This window comes from Parasteatoda tepidariorum, chromosome 11, assembly GCF_982258835.1.
Source record: "Parasteatoda tepidariorum strain Cologne lab strain chromosome 11, Ptep-v5.0, whole genome shotgun sequence".
NCBI classification, from domain to species: domain Eukaryota; kingdom Metazoa; phylum Arthropoda; class Arachnida; order Araneae; family Theridiidae; genus Parasteatoda; species Parasteatoda tepidariorum.
Window position 1 is genome coordinate 71,048,798 of NC_141765.1, and position 24,736 is coordinate 71,073,533.

Genomic DNA, 24,736 nt, shown 5'->3' on the forward strand with positions numbered 1-24,736 from the left:
GAAGGCCTTCCAATCTACAGATTTACTAATTTACCATACAAAAATTTTTGTAATGCGAAGAATTTGTTTTCATTTAAGAATGAATTCCTGAAACTGATCCCCAATTATTTTCACTGATAAAAACATTAAATATTTTAAATGTCAAGAAAATACTTAGACCTCTGATATGAAAAAAAAAATTAGAACTCTTAACACTAATTCTCGAAAACCCTCCACTCTGCAGATTTACTAATTTGCGTGAGTAAGGGCAGAATCAAGTGTTTTCCGCATTTTACCTAGGGGATGTACACATTAACGACTTCCGTATCATTAAAGTTCAAAAGTCTGTTTCTAAAATCAACCAATTTGCTGACTGTTTTGACTTGATTCCTTTGATATAGAAAAAAAATGACATTATGTTAATTTTCATAATTAATTTAAGCTTTCAGAAATGTTGCTATTTTTCCTGCGAAAATCTTATTTTCACTCTAATGAAGGCTTTGTAGGTAATGTGGAGATCATCTATTAAATAGTGTGCAGGTTACAAGTCAATTTGTGAAAGAAAAATTGTTGGTACTTTAATTTATCATTCTAGCTAATCTATACATTGGCAAGATAATCTGCGTAATAGCTACACGTTAGCGGTGTTAATTACGCTTTTAAAAATATTGAAACGCGCAAAATTAAGGTATCCCATTAATTTGCTTCTTACTTAGCTGTAAATTTAAATCATACCACAGATTAACTGATTTGCGTGTTAAAGTGCGGAAATCAGCTGTTTTCCGCATTTTACCTAGGTGATGTACACATTAACGGCTTCCATATCATTAAAGTTCAAAAGTCAGTTTCTAAAATCAACTAATTTGTTGACTGTTTTGACTTGATTCCTTTGATATCGAAAAAAATGACACTATATTAATTTTCTTAATTAATTTAAGCGCTCAGAAATGTTGCTATTTTTCCTCCGAAAATCTTATTTTCCCTTTAATGAGTGCTTTATTGGTAATGTGCAGATCATCTAAGTAGTGTGCGGGTAATGTGCTGATTACCAAGTTAATTTGTGAAAGGAAAACTGTTGGTACTTTAATAGATCATTCTAGTTAATGGATCATTCTAGTTAATCTATACATCGGGAAGATAATCTGCATAATAGCTATACATTAGAGGTAATAATTCAGCTTTTAAAAATATTGAAACCCGTTGAATTAAGGTATCCCATTAATTTGCTGCTTTCTTAGCTGTAAATTAAAATCATATCAGTGAGCAGTGCAAGTTACATTTATGACTCACTTATAACAATCTCGCTTTTAACGAGGAAGTCTTTTGTTTGGCGTAATGTTATAAATGTGTTAGAAAGTACTCATTAAGAGATATTTTTTTCTCCTTTTTTTAGAAGAAAATAATTTTGGAAACATAGAATAACATGAGGTAAAATGAAAAACAAATTAACACTATAGATCTTTTAAAAAAAACTTTTAAAACATGACTATAACGAAACAGATTAATCGAAAATGCAGATACTGAAGCATTTAATTCAACGAAAATTAAATACGCAAAAGTTTTTACAGCTAAACATTTAAATGTTCGATTAACGTACTTTATTTTCTCAAAAAGAATTATTTCGGAGCAATTCACTTAAAAATGATTTTTAAGTTTAAATTTTTTGAATGAACATTTTTCTGCTTTCCGAGTTCTTCGTTAAATCCAGGTCCTACTGTATTTGATTACACGATAGCGATTCATTTTGATCGAAAATAGTTAAACTATCTGTTGGTTGCAGTGGATATTTTGACTCAAAATACGAAAGTATACTTTTGAATTGAATTATCTGAAAGTGTAGTGTAGTAGAAAATAATCTGAATCATAAAAATTTACTACTTTTTTCTTAATTTTAGAATTGAGATTTTTTTAAAAATTAAAATAACGTCTTTTAAGTCTTGTGTAAAAGTATGTATAAACCTTTAGCATCGTGGTCACATTATGCTTAAAGCAAATAAAGGCAAATAAATAAATAGGAAAATAAAATCGCTCTTATTCATATTTCCATTTCCAATAAATAATGCAAAATTTACGAAAATTCCATGGGATCGATATTTAGTGCACAGAAATATTTTTGTTGCATATATTTTTGCTGTGACACTTTCTCCATTCGATATTCATAGAACATTTTGTATAATTTAGGTTTTTTTCCCTTTTTTTAAGGGAAACTATAATTCCAATAATCTCAAAGAATGATGTGTATTTTATTGCATCCCCTTAACAAATTTAACTCTAGTAGTAATGAGATGTTTTAAGTTTTTTTTCAAGTAACATTTTTATTCCTGAATATACTACTTCTGACCTCAGTTAGTAAATTTCTACATTCTCCATTAAATGTTAACATTCATATAATCACTTATGTGAATCTCGTAAATAATTATTAAATATATGTTTGCTCCCATGTTTTTCAACTTTCAGTAGGCACTGATTTCGAGTTTATAATCTTTATTTTTAACTTACAACCCTTCCAGTAACTCATTCATAATGTCGACATTTGCCAGTGTACGTAAGAAATAAATAATATTTCGGCCATATTTCAAAACGGCATAGACATTCGATGGAGAATGTCCACACTTGCCAGATTTTGATCTTTCATATAAGGAAACCATTTAACAACGGTTCAGCATAGCAATGAAACTAATTTATTAAAACTAAACTTGAAATATTTCAATTACTTAGTCATGTCTATCTTGAAATTTTAATTTTAATTTTTTAAAAGCAGTTTTAAAAATGATTGTTTAATTACACTGGGACTTTCAATATATATATATATATATATATATATATATATATATTATAAGCACTTCCCCTATTATGAACTGTTTAGATGCGCACGTGGCAATAATTCATAATTGGGAATCTTCGCTAGCGGCGTATGACGACATTTCTGAGCATAGGTTCCTATGCAGTTTTAATCCTGATGATCGGCACCAACTCCTTAAAAGGTTTGTCGTAACATTTAAGCGACTTCCTGTTATATATAGCGTTTTTAAACTTGTACATTTTGACAAAATAGACTAAAAATGTCATTACAAAAAAAATAGCTTCTAGATAGAAACTGATTGCAGATTTCAATTCAGCGTCAAGAATACTGAAGTATCTGAGATCTTTTTAAAAATCTTATACAACAGAAAATAACAAAAAATTTGTTCCCTAGTCTTATTTCCTCAGCAATGGACAAAACAAAATATTGCAAAGATTGGTTTTGATCAATAATATTAATTTATACGACTCTTAAATTGCATGAGTAATCGGCATATAATACAAATGACTGATGAAAATGAAGATAGTTCTTTATTGATTAGTCTTTTGAATATTTATTTAGCAATGTACAAAAAGAATTTAATTCAAAAAATATTATTAATCTCTAGAGTTCATTTATCTGACTTTATAATTTTATGAATAAAATACAATAGAAATAACTGATACAGAGACATTTCTTTGATAATTACTTCATTAAATATTTATTCAGTATTGTACAAAAACCATTCCTTTAGAAAAATTTTTGTTAATGTCTAATTTCGATTTCTTTTACTTTTAAATTGCATGAATGAATAACATTCAATACTAATTGACTGATAAGGAGATATTTCAATAATTTGAGATCAATATTTATCTTTGTCAAGATAACTAAAAAGTAAATGTTAATTTAGTGATGTTGCATGAAATTACTTTCATTCAATATCTTATTAGTAGATGAATTAAATTTTGTGGCAATTTCACATTTAAAGATTAATCCTGATATCAATTAAAATAGTGATAGTTGAAAGATAAAGGAGAAATATGCTTGTTTCAGAATTTCTCAACTACATTCAAGACATATGAAACAAATGCTTTTGCTATCTGATATTTTCTATTGAGTAACATATATGTGGGTCAATTTTCTTTAAAAATTCCTCGAGAATGATGTTAAAAAGCATTTTTCAGCTGATTGAAAAGGCAGATAAAGGTATTTATTTAATAGCTTTCAGTTGCTATGTCCAAACTATTTTTCATCCAAAATAAAATTTTAATTTAGCAAATACTTTAAGCAGTTTCATTCAAAATATTGCATTCCGAATATATTTCAAGGAAATTCGCGGCGAAACTCCGCGCATTAATTAGAATTCGCTGTCCATATTTTTTATGATATGTTAAAAATAGATCTTCCTTATTACAGAATTATAAGGACAATTAGAAAAGAAGAAAATATTTGCATAATAATCCAGCACAATTTAAAAATATAGAACACGCTTTGATTATAACAGAAAGGAACCATTACAATTTAAAAATGTGTGTTTTAGATATGAAAAACAATTTCTTTATTTATGAATGATGCAAAATATCTGGCTTTCCTTTCTTTGACAATGATTTTACTGATCGTCTCTATTAATAGTACACGTTTTTAAAGTACATTTATTCAATGAATTTCTCAAAGTTAATGCAAGTGCAATTCAATACATGGTAGGGCAGCTTTCTACTTTTCAAACAATCTAAATTACTTTCAAATTATGACATGGAAATAGTTCATTTGATAAGAAATTTTTTCAGCATTATTAAAAGAATTTTTTATAAAGAATTTTTTTTTTAATTTATCAAGAAATACCTGTTTGAGCCACGGTGGCTCAGGGAATAGACTGCTCCCCTCCCAAAGCGGTGATCCATATTAGAATCCCAGGGATGGCCGATCACTGCACTCAACTCGCATCGACCACAGTGTTGAGTGAAACAAAAGTGTTGACAAAAAGTGAAATTTTACCTAAACCTAAATTCGAGGTAATGCTTGATTAGGGCTGTGCTTAATTGATACAAACGAATTAACGGAACAAAAATTTCTTGCATCTTAAAAAAATTATATTTCGCAGTTTTTGGTATTTGTAAAATGACGATTTTTTTAATTGATGCGTAACAAATCAGTTTATTGTAAATGTGCTTTAGAAATAAAATTTTTAGTTATTTTTCCAAAATATTTTGATTTACAGTACACGAAAAACAGTAACGTAAATATCTCCCCGCAACATTTGCGGTGGGGGCAGGGACACACGCTACGGAAAAGATAAAACTATGAGTTACAATATATATATATATATATATATATATATATATATATACAGTACAGAACCCGTTATCCGGAAATCAGAAAACCGAAAAACCAAAAAAAACGGAACGACGTTCGATAAATTTTCCCGCGATTTTTAAAAAAAAAATTTTTTTTCCTCATAAGATTTTAGGATTTTTCTTTCTTTTTTGAAAGATGTTTACCATACCATCATTTTAAAAATAATCATTACTGTATTACTTCATCGTTTTTTCTTCTTTTTAAGATTGGTTTGACGATAAAAAAAAAACGGCTTTTTGTAGCGATACAGAAAACCGGAAAAATCAGTTATCCGGAATAGCGATGGATGGTCCCGATCGTTCCGGACAATCTGTTCCCTACTGTATATATATATATATATACCTTTTCTTAACTCCGCCTTTTCATCCCAATTGAAATGAAATTCTCATTATCTTAAATTAAAATTATATCATTGATTATAAACACTCAAATATCTCTTCACCATGGTGTTTCGTTTCATATTTGTGTTAAGTCTAAGATAGGGCGCACTTATAAATGTTGTGGGGGCGCACCTAGTCTGTGTACGTCATTGCCAGAAAAAGAAATGAGCAATTGTCACGTTTTTATTTTAAATAATTTATTTAATTTTAATAATTTATGGGGTATAGTTATACCATGCTACCGCCATTGGCATTATTTTTCAAACTGTCTATATTCATTTTAATAATCGCAGAAAGAAAATAATAAAAACTAAATGAACAGAAAGTTTTTCTTCATATGAAAATTTTATTTCGCTGTCTTACGTAGTCTAAGATAGGGCGTCCTTTTAAATCTTGTTGGGCTTACCTAGTCTGTGAACGCCATTGCCAGAAAAAGAAATAAGCAATTGTCACGCTTTTATTTTAAATAATTTATTATCCGGCTCGTACCGACCACAGTGCTGACATGAAATATATTTAATGGTAGACTGATCATGGGTTAGAGTCCTCTTGTCGTCAGGATAACCGTGGGAGGTTTTCGTGGTTTTCCTCTCCATATAAAGCAAATGCTGGTTAGTTCCATCAAAAAGTTCTCCACGAATTTAACATTTCTCCCATCACTTGATCCAGGAGTTCTCCTGTCTTCTGGATTGGGTTCAAAGTTACAAGGCTACGGAGTTGAACATTGGTAGACGTAAACCAAAAAATTGGGTCGCCTGTTCAACAACGGTAATAAAAAAGAAATAAAAATATAAAATAATTTATTTTATTTAAATAATTTATGGGGTATAATTATAACATGCTACTGCCATTGGCATTATTTTTCAAACTGTCTATGTTCATTTTAATAATCGCAAAAAGAAAAAAAAGAAAAACAAACGAACAGAAAGTTTTTCTTCAAGTGAACATTTTATTTCGCTGTCTTTAATCCTTTACCATTTTTTCATTGTTTTGGGAAACTAATTACGAAGAGTACTCTCTTTATGATAATAAAACAAACATGAATGTGGATAAAAATTAAAAAGGAGAAAAAGGCGTGTCGCTCGTGATTGACACGTGTAGCGTAAAAATCACGTAGAAAAAGTTTCGAATTTGAGTGGGATTTCATTGGATAGCGAAACAGTTAACTGGATTGCGTAACACAGACGCACTTGGAAGAAGTTCCGTTTTTAAAAAATCTTTCATTTCGCCGGTAGTGCTCCATCAAGAAGCACGGCTCCTGTAAAAAGAATTCAAACAAACGCAAAGAGGTTTATAAGGTATGTCACATTCTTCATTTAATTATTTATTTCCTTGTATTTTTTTTATAAATGTTTAATATGATTAGTTCTTGTGATGAAATATGACATGCTTTATATGCCGTGTCTAAGTAGAAAAAGTATCTTACCGAAATGCACTTTCAGTAAAATAATAAAAAAATAAATCTTATTTTGTATTTAATTCTGTAAATTATTACAGTCTTTAGAGCTATAACCTATTAAGCAAGATAAAAAAAAATGTTTTATAGGAACGTGCTTGAATTTTCAAAGAATTTATTTAAATCAAAAAAAAATGTTTTTTTTTTTTTGAAAACTTAATAGCTGACATGAAACAAATCACGATGATTTTTTTTATTTCACTTTGAAAGTTTTTTTTTTCTTTTTTTTTTTTCAAAATTATTTTTTTCAGAACTAAATTTAAATAAGACTTATTTGCATGGATGGAGTTTGTATTACAATTGTAATAAATATAGCAAAATTGTCTAAACTAAATTACATTTATTATTAATACTAAGGTTTAAAAATAATTATTTAGAACTTTTTTACTACATCTTTCATTTAATGATTCTAAAGATAACACAAAGATGACCACCTGTTTGTGTTTACCTCTTAAATATTGCTCATTGGTAAATTTACTCAGTTTATGAATAAATTACCAATAACGAAAAATTATATTTTAAGTAGTGTTTTCAACTGAATAAGACAAAAAGTTTCGTGTGAATTTGCATTCGGATGTGTGCTGTCTTTCTTTAGTTCAAAACCATATTTATTTTCAGATTACTATCAATTTTATTTTCAATTTTAATTTTAAGTTTTAGACAGTTATAGGCACTAAACACTAGTGAGACGCTAAACACTAGTGAGACCAATAGTTTTATATTGAAACGAATGATTAGCAATTAACAAAGCAGATGAAGAGAAGCCGATAACTTTCGAGAGAAAAATATTGATAAAAACTTTTGGTACAGCAAGAGATAACGGAACTTGGAGAATTCATTACAACCATAAATTGCAATCAAAATTCAAAAAACCTAACAAAATAAAAATGATCAAGATTTCTCAAATTAGGTAGTGGGACATATATTCCGATATAATTATGAAAAGCCTGTTAAAAAAATAACCTTCCAAACATCAGAGGGAAAAAGAAAAAGAGGAAGACCTGGAACAAGATGGTTAAATAGAGTAAAGAAATGGCTAAAGGACTTGGGAGTTAACAGATATATAGCATCGAATAGATCCAGATAGAGTAAACTGACTGAGACGATCTTGGCCAGTAACCTGCCGTTGTGAATAAGAAGAAGTATAGCAAATAATTTTGAATTAAATGCACTGTCACACTGTCAGTTTACTATAAAAGTAATTAGGTAAAAAAATCCTAATTAATATATAAAATATCTGAATACCAGAGAAACATATGGATTTCCTTTAGATAATATTTGTTAAAAAGGTGAAATAAAAATAAAAAAAAGCTGTGTAATTGCATCTCCTAATTGCTGCCTAATTGCAAATTATTAAATTGAATTACCAAAGTAATGAAGTATTCAAGTATTTATTAATCAAAACAAATATTTTATCAACAACAAAAATAATATTTATAAAACAAAACAAATATAAACAAATATTTAAGAGAAATTTTATGATTTTTATTGTTTTTGTTTTTTTTTCTATTTTTTTGTTCAAAAAATGACTTTAAACTCAAACAAAATAAATAAATAACGACTAAAATTTAAAGAATAAAAAATATAATTTGAGTAAGTGAAACATAACTAGAGGAATAAAATGTTTTTCAAGACTGATTCAGTAGTTTTGGAAATAAAACTAGATCAATGTAAACTTTTCTTGTCAATTTTTAAAAAAAAAAATTTATATGGCAAATTTTAATAGGAACAAGTGTTAAAATACTCATCATGACAAGAGAAGCAAATCTTAAAGAAAAAAAAAAGTGTTTTTGAGAATCATTTCAAAAATAAAAAAGCTACGTGAAAGTTAATTATTTTTTACATGCCGAAACATCCGGAAATTTTATGAAAAAGTTTTTTATAAATTTTTTATAGGTTTTTTTTAAATTCGAAAAATGTCAATACTTTTCAATGTTCAGTTCTTAGAGCCGCAATGACCCAGGGGACAGAGCGCTCGCCTCCCAATGAAGTGAACCGGGTTCGAATCCCGACGACGGCTGGATGATTCGAATTCCGTATCCGGCTAGCAACGACCACAGTGCTGACGTGAAATATCTTTAGTGGTAGACCCATCATGGGTTAGAGTCCCCTTGCAGTCAGTTCAACGGTGGAAGGTTCTCGTGATCTTCCTTTCCATGAAACGCAAATGCGGGTGAGTTCCATCAAAAATTCCTCCACGAAGGTAAATTTTTTCCAATACATCCAGGAGTTCCCTTGTCTTTTGGATTGGGTTCAAAATTACTAGGCTATGGAGTTGGTCATTAGTAGTCGTAAACCCAAAAATTGCGTCGGCTGCTTAACGACGGTTATTAAAAAAATGCTCTGTCCTTTTTACTGTCAAGTTTTGATATAGGGGAGAGTTGGGTAAGACCGAATAGTGTCTCAATTGTGTCGATGTAATTTCTGTTACCCCGGGTACACTTTATCTAAAAAAAAAAATTTTTTTTTAATTTTTAATTTTTCTGAAAAACAATTATTTGTAAAAAAAAGTAGTACATGAATAACTTTTCATAAATGATATATTCTGGACAACTAAACTATGAACATCATGATTAAATCTGATAGTTTCTACTTTCTGGGTCGAACAGTTTAGCTCCAAAAGGGCTTCGAATATTAGCTACTCGATCTTACCCCCTCCGTCTTATAGATCTTAAGTCTAGAGAAACGTTTAAAGAACATTCTAATATCAAAATGTTATTAATGCGGTCAGTAGTTTCTGTGTTATTTCATGTCAAAATTTAAAGCTTTATTTAGCTTGCGCGGCGTTATGAAGTTAAGCGAAAACTGCTAGCAGCAAAATTGTGATTTTATACAGCCACTTACTCATAGTTTCGAAAACGTGCAACGTGTCTCAATTTGTTTAAATTTTGAATTCGTTTTAAAGTAATTGTTGTTGTTGTCGTCTGCCATTAAGGCAGAGGGGGTGTGATTGTTCTTGTTTTCCTGTGGTGCCATCTATGGCCAAGAATTTGACTTCTGCCACATCCATACCTCACACCCGTTTATAGGGCGGACTTATTCATACATCCATTCATTCGTCCATAGATCGTAAATTTTTATCTGAATCAGAGAATGATCAATCTCCAATTCAGTACCCCCAGAGGTATTTATTTGTTATGGGAACATAGAGCACTTTGTGACTCGACAGATTTAAAGAGCACCAGTCACCATTTACTACATGGGGAGTCTTTGGTTGGCAGGATTCGAACTCCTGTTCCCACAAGCATGAGTCCAGCACCCTGCCAACCAGGCAATCCCGGCCTTTCAAAGTAATTAAATCGTTTATATTGAAAGTTTTTGGAATTTTACTTTGTTAAGGAAAAACTAACAGTGGAAAAGTTATTAGCAGTTAAATTATAATTTTTTGCAGCCGCGTTCTCTTATGACTACTGATAAAAGTTTTGATGTTTTTTATACAATTCTGAAAAATTAGCTGAAAGTAAGCCAAATATTACGATTAACAAAAAAAGACATTTAAAAATAAATTTCGAACATTTTCCCTTCATTAAGAAAAATTTTTTTTCTTTGGGAATCTAAAAACGTATGAGATTCATAAACTTTTGGATTTTTAAACTTATTCCTCAAATAATAACCAATTAAGACTATTTTTTTAATAAATAATGTACCTTACAGCATACATAAATATAGTTTAACAAGAAATTAGTTTACAATAGTGATTAGTTAAAAAAAAACTTTACTTAAATGCAATATAATGTGTAATTATGAGATGCAAAATTTTGGCCAAGCATGAAATATTTTTAAATAATTTTCTGTATTTTCTATCTAAGTGAGAATATTTGGGTTTTGCATTTTGGGTTTACTACCAAGGTTCTGCATCTAAACCAATACATTATTTTTGATCCAAAAATATGATGAATCTGCTTAATTTATAATATAAATGGAGTTTAATTTTGTTGTTTTATTAATACTAATGGACCCAAATAATGATTTTGTATGAAAAGAGTTTAATTTTTAAATTGAACCTAACATTTTAAGAGTTGTTTTGATTAGATTTCATTTTATATTTTCTTAACTAAAATTTAAAAATTGATCTTAATTTATCTCAGAAATTGTTTTATGATTCATTGGTTCGAAACTAATTAAGTAATATCTTGAAATTACTATTTTAAAATAAATCACGAATTCTTCACATTTTTTTTTTTAATAGTGCATTAAATTTCAACTTCATCAATCATTGAATTCTACTTCAAGTTCAGAAGTTCCTTTTTAAAGAGTTAATAGTTATTATAAAATTAGGCATAATAATTAAGCATAGTAACTGTTTATAGTTATTATCAAATTAATCATACGAAGAAATTGGTTCTTTACAACTAAATCTAATGACATACTGAGAGATCATTTACTCCTCTTGGTCAGTTTGTAATCATTTCTAAAGCCCATGAGGTGTCCAAGATAACATCAAGGTCAATAAAGATAATAGTTTCCTGCTAGATATTTTCAGCTAATACCGACTTGCCTTTACAAACTTGAAAAATGAGTTTCTTTTTATACTTTTAGATAAGTTGAATTAAAAAGTTGCTAAAAAGTTGTTCTCCTTAAATAATGATTAAAAGTTTTTCATATTACGCTAATTTTTTTTCTCCACTGGCTTGATTTGAAAAGGACAATTACATAGAAAAATAGTTACAGATATTTCTTGATATCGTTATAGGTACTATTGAAACTATTACTTTTTTGTAGTTGCAGTTGAGTATTTATTTGAAATTTTACTTTTCTTGGAAAAGTTATTTTATTTTTTAATTGAAAAGTTACTTTTCTTAATTTCATAAAAAATATTACTTGAATATTTTTATAATAAGTATTTAACAATGCAATACTTCAAGCTTTTCGTCTTTTAAATAAAACTAGCGAAATAATTGCGTTTTTAACATTAAAAATTAGAATTTAGACATTAAAATTTCCTTCCTTTTCTTCCGAAGATCCTATTATAAAACGTAAGAAAACGACCGTAAATTTGTGAACATCGAGAATTTACTTAATTTTTAGATAAATCTTGCGACTCTTCTTTTTTAATTCTGATTTTTTTTTCCTAATAATGTAACACTTTTAATTTACCACTTGCAAATAATATTTTTTTAATCTCTTCTTAAGGTGCTGAAAAGCAAAGAATGCTAGAGACAAATAAAAACTTAGATAGCTGTAATAAAATGATTAAAAACTTGGTTAGTTTAAATCAAAAAGTGTTAGCACTAAGTCGTAATATTTACAATTATATCAAGAATTAAAAACATATATTTGTTAAGGTATAAAGTCTGAACTTGTCTGAAATTTGTGAATAAATTTTGTATACTTGTTGAGTGGAACAACAGCACAAAAATGCATGCATTTAAAAAAATAAAAATCTCAAATATTTCTCTTTTCGAAGATTCCTTTTAATTTTTAGGAAAAATGTTTGCGATATTTTTTAAAATCATTTATTTATAAAAGTACGTTTTTCTCCAAGTAACCTAAAACATATAATGTGCATTATTTTCTAAAAACGACTTTAGCATTTGAAAAGAAAGCTTATTCGAATGAAAGAATGCTATGGTACACAAAAAACTAATTGCCGGGCCGTTCTTTTGAAAATGAATGTTGTTTGAAAATAACTTTTCTAATTTTTTGTTGCATATTTATTTAAAAACAATTCCGGTAATAAATTTTAATCCAATTTGAATTTTATAATAATTTGTTGAGCTCAGCAAGCTAAGAATTATATTTCTGTTTGATGAACTTTTAATCAAATTTTTAAAAAAAAACTTTAAAAACTATATTAAAATCATATTATATGTATCTGACTTTTCCACTTTTATATAAAGTTACATTTTTTTCTTTGTCTAAAAATTCAAATAAAAATACGTCGTCGTCGTAAAAAATAAATAATTATGTCGAATTTTTGTTGAATTATTTATAACAAATAATCATTTTTGCTGTTTATTTTCTTCTAGATCAAAATAGAATAAAGAAAAATAAACAAAAGTTTATGCTATATACCAAGAGAGACACTTAAGAATATTTAAAATAAGCAATACTTTTGGTCATTTTCCCTGGTTTTATGATGTAAAATAATTATAATAATTCGATACCTGATTTGGACACATTTAACAAAACTTTGTAGGTTTTCATGAAGATTGGTTCAAAGTTGTAAGATAATGCCGGTACCTTAAATCATAATAAGTTATGTATTTGTAGCAACCTTAACATGGTTTTAAATGAACCCATAGTTTTCGATCAAGCTAAACCATAGTTATCACATTTAAGCTATATTTTTCAGTTTAATGTTTTTATAGTTCAGTATAATACAGTTGCAGCAAATTTGAATTAGGCTCTCGTTCAATAAGCCTTAGAAGTTTTAACAGTATATAAATTTAGTTCTAGTAAACTAAAAAGAATAGTTTTTCGTCATATATTCAACAATAGTTTTATGTAATTTATAAATCATATTAGAAAAATGATAGTTGAATGAAGTTAGGAAAATGATATTAATAGTCACCCCCAATTTTATTTAGTTTTTTATTCAAAGAAAAGATATGAATGAAATCTTTAATCAGGACGTAACAATTTCGTATCTGTATTACTGAATTTAATCTTACCAATAAAAGAACAAACTTTGATACTTTTATCAGCGATAATTTATCAGTAAGAAAAGACGTCATTGATAACATCTTTTTCTTCTTTATTGAACTTTATTATGATCTTGCATCTGTTTTGCATTTTATTTTTTTATTTATCATCTATTTTTACATTAAGTTTTTTGTCTTTCCTTGTTTTTAATGACTTCCTTTTGATTATTATTTAAAAAATTATTTCATTTTTAACAGGTGTTTCATAAGTATTTAAGCCGCGTTTAAAATCATTCCCTGGAAACTGTTTTTTATCTCCTCTATAATATTTACTGTTTATTTAAATATTTCTGATTTTATTTCAATTCTGTTGACTTTGTCAATAATTTTTCGAATGATGTAGTAATATCAATGACAAACATGATAGCAATATTTATTTAAAACACTTGGAATGACTTTTGATTTAGTAATATTAGGGGGACCGGAAAGTAATGTTGTTTCTGTGCATTTGATAGTTGTTATCAAGATTTTATTTTTAATCAGTAATGTATTCTTCTTCGTTAGTAACTACCTTTCAAAACCGTATCAAAAAGGAATCGAAATGGATCGAAAGAAAATGTATTGGTTTTTAAAACTAACAAATATTTAATGCGCAAAACGACGTTACTTTCTGGTCTCCCCAATATTAAATATCTCCGCACGTACTAAAAAGTAAAATTCCTCGCTCAAGAAATACATCTAACCAACAATTGTTGTATCTAAGTATCAGTTGTGAAATCTTATATCTTCATCGTGAACACATCAAAGAATAATTACAAACGTTAAAAAATTATTTACTCCGATATGATGTAGTTTTTTTATCTGATTTATGTCATTCACAATAACATTTTACTTGGATCCTTTGTTTTCCTTCTATATCTTCTGGAGATAACAGAGTGTGCCTTAAAAAAAAAGAGTTAAGTGACAAAAACATAATTTTCAGGAGAAAAAATTGATTGTTGCAAAATTTTAATTTTGAAGAAGCTCTAAAAATAAATGATTTAAGCTATGCACTTAACTACATTACAACACTATTGTCCTCCATTTAAAAATATGTTTCATTGCAAAAAAAGTTTTATATCTTTAAAGTCACATAATTAAATTTTTCATTTCCTCGATTATTTCATTTAATGCAGAGTATAAAAAAGGCAAAACGTAATGTATTTAATTCAGAATGTTTGGCGTCATTGCAGAATGTAAGAAAGAAAATTAACACCAATGACTTTTGATCTAATAATAATATTCTCGCATACTAAGGTGCAAAATGCATGGCTTCAGGGTTAGAGGAAAATAATTAGCGTATCTAACTTATAATAGTGAAATAAAATAAGTCACGAAACTATAATTTATTTAAACATATTTTTAGGATGAAATCGAATTGAGAACCCTCAATATATGTAAACTGACCACTATCTGTAAAATAGTTTAATCAGGAAAGCTGTCGAAAATTATGCTATCCTAACTTTTCTAAACATTTTAATAATACTTTTCTTAAGAACAAAACTAAAAATGAGTTATTGAACAAGTAAGCATAGTAGTAAAAAGCTTTTTTTAGGAGAAAAAAATAAAAAATAGAATTACAGATTATATAACAAGAAAATAAAAACATTACTATTTTACGAGAGCAAACGAAATTAAAAAAAATACTCAGAAATGCATATATTTTTTGAGTCAAAACTGAATACTATATTGAAACAAAGAAACTTAAAGACTAAAACTTCATTTCATTCAAAGAGCGAAAATAAAATATTATTTTTAAAATCTTCAGTGCATGAAAATCACTCAGTAATGCTATTTAAGTTCTAAATTTAGTGATTAAATTTCAGATAAGTTTTGGTGAACTTTATTTTAGATAAAGTGACATTTTTTCCTATTTCTAAAAACAGAAGTTTTCTTCTTAAAATTTCACCATTACGTAGTGACATTACGTTTCAGTTTTTGCTGTAAATAATTCAGATTTCGATTTGTACTGATCATTAATTATCATCTTAATGAATGCTTTGTTAATGATTTTATGAGTTAAATGAATGATGTCTGATTGTTAATGATTTTCTCAGACTTTGGAATAAACGAAAATTTGTCAGTTTCGTTTCTTTTGAATGAAATATTTTTCTAATCTTTCATCCGCTTGGTGTATTAATTCAATCATACCAGCTCAATACTATTGATTCTTTTCTTTTTTTTTACTATTTCAATTTACTTTTCTGTCAAATGACCCAATTTCGATCTCAAATGTATTTACAAAAACAAATATTACTATGGTTGGTTGCTATCGAAACTAACAAACGTAATTCAAACATTTCGTTTAAAAAAAAACCATTCATGAAACTTTCAAAATTGTTTGGAAAATAACTGTTTTCTCATTATCGCGTGCGAATCAAAATAAGAATAAAATCAATTGACTAGTTGCTCAAAGCATGTCTTACTTTATTTGAATTAGAGATGCCAACTTGCTCCGGACAGCAAATATATATTTTAAAGTGGTAGTTTATCAATTGTGATTCTTGATTTAATAAATTCAATTTAGTAGATTTTTATCCACCACTATTTCTAAATAATTCGAAGGGTTATATAATTCACCACTTTACAGTACTTGCGTTATGCTATACCAGTTAAAAAGCAAACATAAATAGTCAACTTTTTGCAAAATTTACTTTGTAGTTAATTACCGTATTTTTAATTATATTGGCGTGTCCGGAGCAGTTGGCATCTCTGGTTCTGTTCTTCTCACGGGTGAACAAAAAAAAAATTATTACCCATAAATCAGTACTGTACAACATTATAAAATCATGCACAAAACTGAAAGGCATTTACCAATATTTTTGATTTATTATTATATTTTAACCTTACATGCTTTACATTAGTATAGTTCATCCCATTAAAATAAAGATTAACTGTATTCAGTATAATTTGGCACGATACTGTTGATCGAGTTCAACTCCTGAAAGTCAAACTTTACCGCAACCAAGCATTTTTCTCCAGTACTATTTCTTTTGAGGGGCCGTAAAAAACTCTTTACACAGTATCTATATTAAAACTGCCCTGTAGTGAAACAGTTTCAATCGGTACCAATTGTACTAATATAATATGATCTATCTACAGTAGTATCTTCGGTACCTAGTGAAACTGCACCAATGACCGCAACAGCAGTAGTACCTATTACCAAAATTAATAAAGCATCAATACTATCATGACGATTTTTTACTTTTCACCTAAACAAATTAAGACAATATTGTTCATTAATTTTGGTTTATAGAGTGCAGATTTTTTTATTTCAACTAGTGATTTTTAAGTAAGCATCAATGAGGGCAAAAATTGTATGGCTAATTTTTACTTATCTCCTAAGCGAATTAGTACCATTAATTTTGCTTTATTGTACTTAGGTTATCTTATTTTAGGGTACTTTTTCGTTTAACCGGATGCATTCAAAAATTTTTTTTTAACATTTTTTTATTATTTTATTTATTTATTTCTGCGAACGTTCATTTTGTTTTGTGCTTAAAAAACAAATAAAGTAAAATAATAAATAAAAAAATAATAAAAAAAAGTTGGTGGAGATCTACATTTTTTGCGACTTTTCGCTTTCGCACCACTAATCGAAAAGTACCTATTTTTGTTTCAATTTTGTTGTACTTATTACCAAAATTAATTAAGCATCATTGGTATCAAAAATGGTGCATGCCAATTTTTCAACCTTCCACCTAAACGAATTAGTATCATTTCTCCGTTAATTTTGTTTTTTATTACATAGCTTACTTTTTTACTTTAATTAGAAGCTATTACCAAAATTAATTAAGCACTGGTGTCAATAATAGTATAGCGATTTTTTACGCCTCTCCTAAATAACTTTGTTTACATTTCTCCATTAATTTTACTTTACAGTGCATAACTTATTTCTTTCCTTAAATTAGTACCTATTACCGAAACAAATCAAGCATTATTTTCATAAATAGTAATATAACGATTGTTTTGAATTTCTCCTACACGAATTAGTATAATTTCTCCATTTATTTTGCTTTTCAGTACAGAATTTTTTTTATTATTTCAAATACCGTTGACTTTAAATTATTTCTAATTTTATAGAAACACCTTTTTAAATCATAACTATAAACAAAATCAACTCGTTGTTTCAGATAACTTCAGGAATACTAATTTTCTGACGTAGTTCTCCCTTGCTACCACTTTCGCGTTGATAACTGAGTTTATCTGACATAAAGAGTAAAAAATTATTAAAAATTTAGGAGTCTAATAAACTTCTTTTTTTATAAGAGCTGTAAGCTAGATGTTATCTGTAAAGTATAAACCGAATCGTCTGCAGGTTAATTTTTATGAATGCCTAGTTGACATGGAAGCAATAGGAAAAAAATCCATTTTTCGAACATTTTTCCTGAATGATCTAAGTGGAATTTTTGAACGTATTTTAGGGTCGGGGCTAAAATTGTGCCCCTTATCAGCTGTCGAAATTTCAAGACGATAGAATATACGGTTCAAGAGTTATAAGAAGAACAGACACACAAACTCTTCCTTTTATTATTATATCCTGATTTTCAATTGCAGTCTCGTATTTTTCTTGGCAACACTTTGCAAAACTGTTAAAAAAAAACATTATTTCAACACTTAAATACTCATCTTTTACCGTTTTAAAACTTTATCACTCAATTAAATAAGTTTTGAAGATATTATTTTAACTTACACAAGGATTGACCTTGACAACAATTTGTTGGATTTTGATAACGTTTTTATTTTACCTCACTAAAATAATAATTTGCGATAATAATAGCTCACTAATAATTCTATTTTGTTTGTATCATTTTAAATAGATATTCTAAGAGGTTTTGTTACAGGTTGCAGGTTTTGTTTTGTTTGCAGAGGTTTTGTTACAAAGCACCCTGTATGTCGTGTAAGCAGACTCACATACAATTTAGCAAGGGAATAAAACTTTAGACGGTTGAGTTGCGAGCCGGATATTGTAAGTCAGTATGGCTCAAGGGATCGAGCCCTCGCTCCAAATGAAACAGCCCAATTTCGAATTGATAATTGGTTAATTAGAACGTATATCATATAGTTTCAAAGTAGAACGTATATCAAAGTAGACCGTATATCATATAGTTTAAAAATTAAATTTATATTTACCTCAATAAATACAAATAATTAATATTTTTTATTCGAGTAGAAATGAATCTATTTTTAAATATTCCTTCTACGACAGCTTTTAGCATTTGCATAGAATTTGAAAGTCATTATAAAGTTATTTTAATGATTTGATTTTATAAGATTTTCATTGTGGAATCTTAATGCTAACACATTTGAAATTCGAAAGCCAAAATAGGGAGAAAAACCTGTTGACAAAAATCTTGGCAATGATTTTTTTTAATGAATTATAGCCAATGCATGGATTCCTTAACTTTTTTGACAAAAAATTAATTTACATTTTACTAGTCGAATTGAAACAAAAATGATGTAAGTTGTGGGAGTCCATCCCCTTAGTAGCAGTTTCCTTCCAATATTCTAAATTCGATTTTTTTTTATTTATTTTTTTTTTTTTAAATATTATTTTTTGACTCCTCTTTAGTTTGTCATAAGCTCCACATTAAAAGAAAATGGGAAAATAAATTTATTTTGATTAATTCATGTTTTATGTATATTTTTATTTTTGATGTAATATGAAACTTATTTTTTTATTGAAACAACCATCGATGCTATCTTGAACAGTAAAGAATAAAATTAAATTCTTCTTTAATTAAGTTATCATAGACTAGAGTCACTCGTCTTCGAACTAGTGGTTATTAGCTAGAAGGTACTAGATATTAGTGGTACTAGTGGTATTAGCGAACTGGTGGTAGTAGATATTAGTGGTTTTTCTTTCCATGTTAGGGGGCATATCACGATTAGTTTCACTCACAAATTCTTCCACAAAAACATGTTTGTCCTAATGATTAAGTTACCTCGTCTTTTGGGTTTGGTTTAAATTCAAAAGATCTTAGTTTTAATATTTATCACCATAAATCCCGGGTGAGTCGGCTGTTCAATGCCAGTTATAAAATATAAGGCAGATATCCCGTGCCCTATATTTGTTTTTACAGAAATTTCGATACATTTTTTTCATCATTTCGATGAATTTTTTTTTTCAGTGTGCAGATAATAACAAATAATTTTTTATTCTTGAGTTCCTTTAATACTTTCAATCTATTTACACCCTCATATCTGTATTTTAGAATATTCTTGCATCACTTTTAAAACTTGTTACTTTAAAGTGTATCGAAATATTGGGTACTCAAAGTTTTCGTTCAACTCTTAGCAGTAATTTTAAAAAATGTGAATTAAAAAAATTAAATTAAAAATCTAAAAATAGCTAAATAAAAGCAAAAATTAATCCTATTCTTACATTCTTTAATTGTTTGTTCTGCTGCTCATCTAAAAAAAAAAAAAACTCGGTTACACCCAAGACAACTTGACCTCCTTTAAATTGTGCCAGAAAGATCACACAAGAACTTCAATTTCTCTCATGTGGTACTTATGCTTTTAGGTTCCTTCGCACTAAATGCTTTGCTACACAACTTTCTCACTTCATTCAAGAATTATGAAATATTTTTCAGTTCGTATTTCTATAGTAATTTATTCTATACCGTGTTTGTACTATAAAAATATTCTAATTTCATATTTCTAAAAAAAATAATTTTCTTTTTTGTCATATCAGTTAAGAGCTATTTGCTTTCTAGAGTTAGTAGCGGGGCAGGGAAAAGTTTTATCTCAAAGATCGAATCAATGCAAGAATATATAAGTGTATGTAAGTAAAAGTGATTGCAGGCGTCCGTACTAATTTGAGAGCTTATGAAATATTACACTTTTTTCTAAAAAAAAGTATTTATTCGTCAATTTTGCATTTTTACGAACTTTCTTTCAGTTTTGCAAACTTTTCAATTCCTTTTAAAAAAAACTCATTTTGGCGATTTTGTTTTCTTTCATGCCAGTTAGTATGCAGAGAAAATAATGGAAAATACTCTCACACAGTGGATTAAAAAAAATTTTATTAAGTATAACAATTTGCCTACATGGAATCACCCCACACACATTGACCATACTACCTTTGGAAGCAATGCCCAGTATTCATGGCATTACATGTAAACAGGAGAAGCACGGACTTTTTAGTCAGATCATAACAAATGTATATTATAAGATAATAAAATTAAAAAGTTCCATTTAATGCTATCGTCGGAAGTTCGGTCAACCTGAAGAAAATAAATTATTTCGATTTAATTGATAAAAAATGAAATTAAATTTATATGATTGTAATAGTAGTAATGTAATATTGAGTTAATTAATTTACATCGAATTCTTAATAAAATTATTTTTTGGATAAAATAATTTCTCTAGAAATTTTTTTCTACGAGCAAAAAAATAAATAAATCTTCTAATAAAAAAAGGAGAAATAAAATTAAATTTTTAATAAAATTCGAAAAAAAAGAAGAAGAAGAATGACGATACTGATTCAACCATCATATGCATATTTAAATTTTTCTAATATTGGTCCACCTACACGATCCGATAACATTGCTGCTCTAAGTACATAACATTAGTATTTTTAGCTCCAATTAGACAGGTAGAAATTGCTCTTAGGGTGATCCTTAAAGTATTGTACTGACAACGTGTTAGTACTTATGTCAGCTGGCAGTTTAACTACTACATTCATAAACATACTAATATACAGCTTCGCAGCTCCTTGCACGAACTCATTGATTCGAACTGGTTCCGCTGACTTCTTCTGAACCCATGTCGTTGTATTTTAAGTGCTAATGCTAATCGGAAGGATAAAAATTCAGCTTCTACAAATATTATACAGACTAAATCCAAATCAAATCGGAATGATTTAGATCTTCCACTGAGCATAATAATGCCCCTTTTTACTTGCACATTCACGAACTCAACACATCGCCAATTGCCCCCAATATTTCCTTTTTTTTTTTTTTTTTTTTTTTTTTTTGGCTACAAAACACTAAATAATCAACCTTCTTTCGGTAGAACCCCAACTAAAGTTTATTAAGGTAATTGCGAACTCATTACCCTATAAGAGACTATTTTTAAAATCTTTAATTAGAGGATTGAAGATTTTTCATCGTTGTATCATTAATAATCATAAATTAAGATTTATGTTAGACAGTCAAATTTGAAGTCCATATGCTGTATCTAGTCTAGTTATGAATTTGTTTTTGGTGTATATACGTAAACTGAAAATCAATAAAATAAGCTAAATTATAGTTTACTTCGAAATGAAAATTAAATAGAACTGCCATAAACGTTGAAAATGAGAATTAGAAAAACATATTTCTTTATTATGGAATTTAGTTATTTTATTTTAATTTGAAAAGAGCAATAGCAAATACTGAGGCATTGTTTTATAAATGCTTGTTGTTTTCATAATTTGTTTATTGTATTTTTATTAGAAGTATTACATTGGCATTTTACTTAACGCAAATAATAATTTCATAAACGCAACCGAAAGATTAAATAAATTATGAATATCAGAATGGATCTAAATACATGCAGCTTAAGAAACCATTGCTAATGATAAAAAGTACTAACTTGTGGAAGAATTTTAACTCTTTCGCGGAAGTCTAGGGTTCCCCGGAACACCGTTTGGGAACCCCTGCCTGAGGGCATCAATGCTGTGAAGCCATGGAATCGATACGTGAAGTATAAATGGCTATGCATCTCACATCGCTTTGCGCATACCTTAAACTTAGGCAGAATTTGAGCAGAGATATAAGTCAGGGAAAGAGAAAAAAGTCAAGGAAATTTTAACCAAAAAATAAGATCTTGATTTATATTTTAAAATAATATTACACAAAATGGAGGAAAATGATAAAAGATTCCTTAATTATTTATTTGTTGAACAACAGAAATATATTTAAATACCGATCGATACATAAAAATAACTATAAAAAAGAAGGAATTACATTTAAAAGCAAAAGAATGAGACTCACAATTTTTACCGATATTTAAAAATATCTATAACAATAAAAATTAATATATTTGATCATATTAAGTTTTCAAAGCAAATAAATAAATGAAACAATAAAAAGTTGTAAATAAAAGAGGGTGGGAAAATAAATTTTAAAAGCTAAAGAATGAAAAAACAAAAATTCATTTAACTGCAGATATTAATATATCTGATTAAAACACAAAACTTATAATAAGTAAAGAAGCTAAACAACATGCTGCGCATGCAATAAAAGAAGAAAAAAAAATATTAAAGGAGTTGAATCTTTTTCATCTTGAACTAAGACGCTTCATAAAGTTAATGAAGAAAGAAAACAAAATAATTCAGTCGTGGGAGAAAAGAACTTTCGATATAAACAGGTTACTTCTCAAATTAAAATTATACTTTTTACTTACAGTAAAAAAATTTAAAAATATTGTGTATTAAATAATTTTTTCGCGATTCTTGCTAAAAGTTGAAATAAATATCTGTGCTTAATTTTTTTATAAATTTTATCTAATAAATGCAATTGATTCTTAGATGTCATACGAGGGTTGCTATTTATATTTCTGGCCTTGGCAACAGTAAGTGTTGCTAGGCGACCGCAGACGATTTTAATCGAAAGTTTGATATTTTTAAACATAAATTCAGCAGACGATTTACCATTATAGCTTCTTTGTGTTGTTGACAGTAAATTGAAAAGTTCTTCTCTTTCAAAAAATGGAATTGAATCGTGAACATTTTCGTGCCATTATTTTTCATAACTTTCGACGTGGATTGTCAAGACAAGAGTGCTTCGATGAACTTAATTCTTTATTCAGCGATAAAGCGCCATCCTACAGCACTGTAAAAAATTGGTATAACGAATTTAATCGTGGTCGATGTTCGATCCAGGACGAATCCCGTGCAGGTCGTCCAAAATCCGTTGTTGTGCCAGAAAAGATCGATGCTGTGCGTGAACTGATAAAGCAAGATCGTCATGTGACATACCGTGAGATAGAAGCGTCTTTGGACAATAGTATGACTAGCATCAATAAAACATTGCATGAACATTTGAGCGTAAAAAAAATTGTTCGCGTTGTATCCCGCATAATCTGACAAACGCTCAAAAAAAGGCTCGTGTCGATTGGTGCAAGGAAATGTTGGAAAAATACGTTCAAGGTACATCAAAGGCTGTGTATAACATCTACACAGGTGACGAATCATGGATCTATGCATATGAGCCGGAAATAAAACAGTAATCAACTGTATGGGTCTTCTAAGACGAGGCAAAACCAACAAAAGTTGTTCGAGGAAGAAGCACATCGAAACAAATGATTGCCTGTTTCTTCGGCATTAACGGTCATGTAGCAACAGTGGCGTTAGAGCAACGCAGGACGGTCAATTCTGAATGGTACACGACCATTTGTTTGCCAGAAGTCATCGGAGAAATTCGAAAAAGGCAGAAGAACAGGCGAATCATTCTTCACCATGACAATTCGAGCTCTCACACATCGACTCAAACAAAGGCATTTCTGACGGAGCGAAAGATCGAACTGATGGGTCATCCGCCGTACAGCCCAGATTTGGCAACCAATGACTTGTTCTTATTCCCACACATCAAAAATAAATTACGTGGACAACGATTTTCGACCCCCGAAGAAGCGGTTGATATATAACTCCAAAACGCATGTTTTGGAGTTGCCTCAATCGGACTGGAAAAAGTGCTTTGAAAATTGGCTCAAACGCATGCAAAAGTATATTGATCATCATTGAGAATATTTTGAAAAACAATAAAACCAATTTCGATCCTACATATTTGTTTTTTCATTATTAGGCCAGAAATATAAATAACAACACTCGTTAGTACGTCTTGAGGGAGAGAAAAAAAACAAAGAAAGGAAAAAGGATAAAGTTTGAACTGGCAATGGAAAATAAATGAATAAAAATCTTAGGATAAAAGCTGTTGATTTCAAAACGTTTTTATAATTGGAAGTAAAATGCATAAATTTAATACAATTTATAATGTTTTTATGACTTATGCAGTGGCATAAATGGCAAGCCCGCATGCCCGTAGCTCGAGGGGAAGCACGATTAAACAATATATGTTATAGGGGTGTACAAACTGTTGCCCTCCAGCCATTGATGTGTGGCCCGCGGTTGCAACTGAATATAATAAAAATAATATATATATATATATATATA

General features: G+C 28.7%; 1 protein-coding gene across 2 annotated transcripts in view; it reads left to right on the top strand.

Moving 5' to 3' along the window:
- The first annotated feature begins 6,641 nt into the window (after positions 1-6,641).
- LOC107443980 (oxidative stress-induced growth inhibitor 1) overlaps positions 6,642-24,736 on the top strand; it is a 39,237-nt gene continuing 21,142 nt past the window's right edge. Inside the window, exon 1 of one of the 2 annotated variants that reach the window (XM_016058013.4) lies at positions 6,642-6,794. The gene's annotated coding sequence lies outside the window, so the exon portion shown is untranslated. The remainder of the gene's footprint in view (positions 6,795-24,736) is intronic. The other variant, XM_071187607.2, reaches the window with a different exon arrangement.